A 6,187-nucleotide genomic window follows, 5' to 3' on the forward strand; every position below is an offset into this window, starting at 1 on the left:
GCTGAATTCAATCTTCTATGCTACCCTGTCTCCAACTAATACCCATTTTAGTAAAATAAGGAAAATAGAATTATTCTGGAATCCAATATTCTTTATTTTAAAATTACTTTATTATTGACTTTTGTTTTTGTAAACCAGTCATTTTGGGATATGTCCCATGCCCATTGGTCTCTCCCTTATTGTAAAGAAAAAAACAATCAAATTGATCGACTGATATAGTGACTGAATCTGACAATGTATACACATTGTACACTTGTATTCCCCACATTTCCAGTACTTTTCATTATCTGTTCTCCAGGAAACATTATATGACATGTTCTTGATGAGGCCAACCTCCCTCTTTATGATAGCTATTTAGTATTTAGATATTCACTGAACAGACCAAATCTTACTTAGCGGTTTAGTAAGGGGACAATCTGCAGCCCTCTCCCCCTGCCCCCAAACACACACAGAATGTCAGGGTTAAATGAATTTAGTGTCTGACCACACTCATTTAAAGGTCACCTAACCTCATCTGGCCACTTGATAATCCCTTGATAATTTTTTCCTTATTCTCTTCTGTTTATCTTCCTGAGGTCCAGAGTAATTATGAATCCTTTAATGAATTATGAATCTTTTGCATTGCATCACGATATAGGATTATGATTGGTTAATTTATTTCAGATCAATAAAATTGCAAGCTATTTTTCATTTATTGATTACTTTGAGCCTTCACTCCAGATCATTAACAATTAATTATTTAATCAAATGGAGAACATTTCTTTCCTAATAGTAAATATTCTCATATATCTATAATTACACACATAATAAAGTTACTGAATACATAAAATTTGTTAACAAATGAAAACAATAACTAACACAAAGACTTCTGTAATTATTTACAACACTTTATCTATGATTGATTTCATAACCAGAATCACCTCAAACCCTTAGGAAAATAGTTGTTGACTCTTTTTCACTTTTCTGTAAACTTTCATTGCTTATGCTGATTAAAGTTCTTAAATAATGTTCTTTCTGTACCTTTTCAAAAATTGTTCCTTTTCCCCCCCTTTGTCTTCTCTTTAGAAGTCACAGGAAATGGCTTCAGTTCTCTTAGACTTCTCATAGAATCCTCTTTATCAACAGTTTTCTCAGCAGTTGTCTTTGATGACTCTAGTATTTCTTCATAAAAATAATATGTGTCACAAGAAAGAAATCTCTCACCCAATCTTTTTCTGGTTTTTGCAAAGATTCTTCACAGACCCTAATGAAATGCACATAAATCACACACTGTCTTCTGGACTCCATAAGGAGAAGTAGCTTGACATCAAATCATTTTCTCAAATGGCTTTTTGATCTGTCAGCACAAATTACTTTTTTTTTTTAGTTTGTCATTTGCTTTATCTCAGCACTGATCTAGGTTTTAAAGAAGAGACATTTATTTCCACAGTCTCTGTCACTCAAAACAGATGTTGCCTTCGTTCCTATGTCAAAATTATTTAGTCCTCTGAAAATCATATAGGGTTTGTGTTGTTCAGTCATTTCAGACATGTCCAACTCTTTGTGACCTCATTTAGAGTTTTCTTTTGCAAAAATACAGAAATGCTTTGCAATTTCCTCTTCTAGCTCATTTTATAGAAGAGGAAGTAAGGCAAACAGTTAAGTGACTTGCCCAGGATCATGCAGTTAGTAAGTGTTTGAAACTGGATTTGGACCCAGGTCTTCCTGACTCCAGGTGTTCTATTCACTGCACCACCTACCTGTCCCTCATATAGTCAGACATCCAGGGATGTGTTGAAGCCAGATCTAATTGACGTGCAAGAGCCACTTAACTTTATAGTGTCAACATTTAAATCTCAGAAAGCAGCAACCACTACAAATCAGGACCTGATTCATTGTTTTGGTGATTGCTTAGACTTCTTATTTGTCCTTCGCGTTCAGCAAGGACCAAGATGACATCACAGGCCGGAGATCGATGTATAGTGTTTCCAGCTGTGGCTGATCAGACCCACAAGAACTTGAAAGACTTTACCACAGAGTGGGTACAAATAGTTCATATGACCACTTGGAAGGGAGATGTCTCTAATTGTGCACATCTCACATTGTTTAGACTGAAGGAAATGTTGGTAATGCAGATTAAAATGAAAAGTGTAGGTGCATACATTTTTTTTTTTCCTAGAGAGCAGTCATTAAAATTTGCCAGAACATGATTGTATTACTCAATAAACATTGCTTGAGCTCAAGCAGCACAGTAGGAGGCTCAAGAATGGAAAGATGAGCAGAGCAGAACCCTGATGACTGGAGGTTAATAATAATTATGGGAATTGGAATTTATATAGTGTGTTAAGGATTGCAAAATAATTTACATCCATTATCTCATTTGAATCTCACAGCTTCTCTGAGCACATCAAATGTGACCTTAATATTAAAATATAGAAAACATGTACCTTAGTGGAGAGCATTTCTTAATAGGTTGCTTTAAATATAGCTGAATACAGTACCAGCAGAGATAACAATAACAACTAGGACAACAACAACAGTAATAACAATTTATAAAGCTCAAATAATTCAGTGCTAGTAATGGTAACAATAATAGTTAAGTAGCATAATAACATGGTCATGAGAAAAGCTGCAGGGTTATTACTTATTAGTCAACAATGAATTACATTAATGGAAAGAAAAACTACAATATCATAAAGTAGTATATTTATGGACTGGATTAGCTCCCTTTTTCTTTTGACTTGCTGGTGTTTCTACATCTTGATCTATAAGGGTTGCTGTTATATGTTCATTATCAGCCTTTTAATTTCTATCATGTTTCTTTGCCATAAGGGCCTCTATAGCTGAGGTTTTATGAAGGGAGAGTATTGTATCTAGTATCAGCCTTCCCTATCTTTTGTCTGATCTATGGTATTCTTCAGGCCTAGGCAACAATATTAGGTTATATGCAATGTCTACTTTGCTCCAAGCAACATCTTTCTGAGAATTTCTCTTTGCTGTTTGGGAAACATGCTGGGCTTCAACATTTTTGATATGCTGCATTAATGTAGAAGGTTTTTTTTAAATACTACCTTTTATCTGAAGTGGATTGTTTATTATGTTTTTTAAAACTTCACATTTAAAACATTTTCAAAGATATTTGCTTTATCTTGTTTTCCAACTTCTCCAACTGAGATATTTGCCTTTAAGAATTTCTATGTGGGAGAGGATTCCTATAATTTCTGTCTGGCCATAATAGTTATCCTATCACTAAACATGCTTTTCTAAAATCTAATTGGGAGTACTAGTTGCCAATCAATGAGAAGCACACTGGTGGGGGCTCACAAGCAACTGTACTAGAAACTTTAGCCCCTCAGGATGGCCTGTGATGGCCTGAGAAAAGTAGTAGTCACCTGCCTCTCTGGGAACCCAAGCTGCCAGTATAATTGCAAGTTGGGGAAACAGTCCCATAAGGGGTGCTATAGTCTAAATATTCAGTGTCACCTTGTTTTCTCTCTTATGTATCCTATTTGATCTGAATCATTTATTTCCAAAGGTAGGAAGCTGAGTACTGTAGTGACCTGGAAGATTTAAGTTCAAAGTTAGCCTCAGAACCTTACCAGCTATTTAACCCAGTGCAAGTCAGTTAACCTTTGTGTATACCTCAGTTTCCTCAACTCTAAAATGAGAGTAGTAATAGTGCCTAGCTCATAGGGTTGTTGTGAGGATCAAATGTGATGATATTTGTAGAGCACTTAATACATAGTAAGCACTATATAAATTCTAACCACCACCACAACAAATGAGTTTACGGATTATATGACTGGCTCCTTTCTTGGGTTTTGTTTCTTATGAACTGTTTCTTCTTCCTTGGTGGAAATATATATGCAGTTTTTATCCTCCTTTGTAATTTTTAAATCCTTTTTGTGATATTTGCCTGACTCTAGGAAAATTAGTTCTTCTGAGTTCTTAGGTGTCTACCCTTCTTATTCAGAAGCCAGCTACTTCAGTATTTGTTTTTTATTTTAAACCATTATTCAGTAATCACAATTCCTTTCTCAGAGACAGAAATGGACATGAAGTTGGTTGGGAAGAAGGGGTTATCTTTAAAAGATATAGTAGCAATAGGATGCAAAATTCCCAAGGTGAGGAGGCTTATTATCATGGAGCTCAAGGCTAAATGGTGAAGGGGGGAAAAGTAATGTGAAAAAGCTAATATATCAATCAGTATATACATACCTACATACCCACATACATACATACATACACACACACACAAACACACGATATAATTTTCCAGCTCCTGTTTGCCACATCCTCAAAGAAGAGAAGAAAGATTTTATTATCTCTTCTTTGGGGACAAATTTGGCTATTGTACAGTGTTCATTGACTTTGGTTTTTGTAATTTCTATTTACCTTGTTATAGTCATTGAATGTATTATTTTCCAGGTTCTGTTTAAATCTAACCTCAGACACCTACCAGTTCTATGTCCCTGGACAAGTCACTTAATCTCTGCCTATCTCAGTTTCTTCATATGTAAAATAGGGATAGTCACAGCACTTACTTTCTTTTTTGTAATTAATGTATTCTGCTTTATCAACAATCACTTCCATAAACTTTTGAGTTTTAAATTTTTATCCCCCACCCTCCCCACCTCCTTCCCCAAAACATCATGCAATCTGATATAGGCTATACATATACATTCCTATTAAACATTTTCACATTAGTGATATTGCAAGTAAGAATTAGAACCAATATGAGGAACAGCAAAAGGGCACTGTTAGTGGATCACAGAATATATAGAGGGAAAAGTGTAAAAAGTGTCCGTGTAAAGTGTAAGAATACTGGAAAAGTTAGAGAGATTAATAGTTTTTATCTTCTAGAAAAAAAAAATTCTCTTTAGCACTATTTTCACAGCTTCCTTTATCTGTTTGTTCCTTAGACTGTATATGATTGGGTTCAGGAAGGGTGGTATTACAGAGTAGAACACAGAAAGAATCATGTCCTCAATGGATGCAGAGAATGAAGATGGCCGAAGGTACACGTAAAAGCTTGAAATCAGAAACGCTAATACAACGATGACGTGAGGGATGCAGGTGGAAAAGGCTTTTCTCTGGTCTTCTTTCACTGGAAACTTCAGCACTGTGGAAAATATGCGAACATAAGAAGCAATGATGAAGGTAAAGCAACCACCCCCAATCCCCAGGCCAGAGACAACTATAAGTATTTCATTACTGAAGGTCTCAGAGCAAGCGAGTTTGAGTAAAGAAGGGATGTCACAAAAGAACTGATGGATCACATTGGATTGGCAAAAAGGCAATCGAAATGTGTAACCAGTATGGAAACCTGCATGCAAGAGGCCAGTGAGAAAGCACGTCAAGGTCATCTGCATGCAGACTCGGGGACTCATGATTGCTGTGTAGTGGAGTGGATGGCATATAGCAACATAGCGATCACGGGCCATGACGGTGAGGCAGGTCAACTCCACATAGGTGAAGAACACTACAAGAAAGATCTGGGCCACACACTCACTCTTTGAGATAGCCCTGGTGTTTAACAGAGAGTTGGTAGATGCTTTAGGGAGAATGACTGTTATGTAGCAGGCATCCACAATGGACAGATTCCTAAGGAAAAAGTACATGGGGTTGTGAAGACGCCTGTCAATAGTGGTAACAATGACAATAAGCAGATTCCCCAACAGGGTAGTAGAGAAAATCAGTAAGAAAAGCAAAGAATATACGATCTGCAGCTCTCGGATATCAGAAAACCCCATGAGGAGGAATTCCTTCACAATGGTAAAGTTCGACATTTCCTGAATCTTTTATCCAGTGACCTAGGGAGCAAAGGAGAAATATATTTTAAAAACAGAAGACATTATAATTTGTATTTATCCTTAGCACATAAGACTTTTTGAATAATGTGTTGGGTCCCTAAAGAGGCAAAAGATTGTTATATATGGTCCTTTACTGACTTCTATTTGATAAATTCACTTCACTCCTTGGTGTGGACAAATCTCTAATGACCCACATCAGAATCTTGGTATGGTGAAAGGAAATATCAATCGCCTTTGAGGTTTAATGTAAAGGAACATTTCACTGCAATGCCCCTAATGTGACAAAAGCTTTTCCTAATTACACCACACTGGTTTTTAGTCAACAAATATGCAGTTCATTCCTGACCTCATACTCAAAGTCATTCTGGATTGTGCCTGATGGCAGAGTATTTGAA

The 6,187-nt window shown here is 36.3% G+C and overlaps 1 pseudogene; it reads right to left on the bottom strand.

Annotated features, from left to right (window-relative positions):
• Window positions 1–4,965: 4,965 nt before the first annotated feature.
• Window positions 4,966–5,768, bottom strand: LOC114054006 (annotated as a pseudogene).
• Between the last annotated feature and the right edge of the window lie 419 nt (window positions 5,769–6,187).

Source organism: Vombatus ursinus, unplaced genomic scaffold (genome assembly GCF_900497805.2).
Source record: "Vombatus ursinus unplaced genomic scaffold, bare-nosed wombat genome assembly UNPS02004227.1, whole genome shotgun sequence".
NCBI lineage: Eukaryota > Metazoa > Chordata > Mammalia > Diprotodontia > Vombatidae > Vombatus > Vombatus ursinus.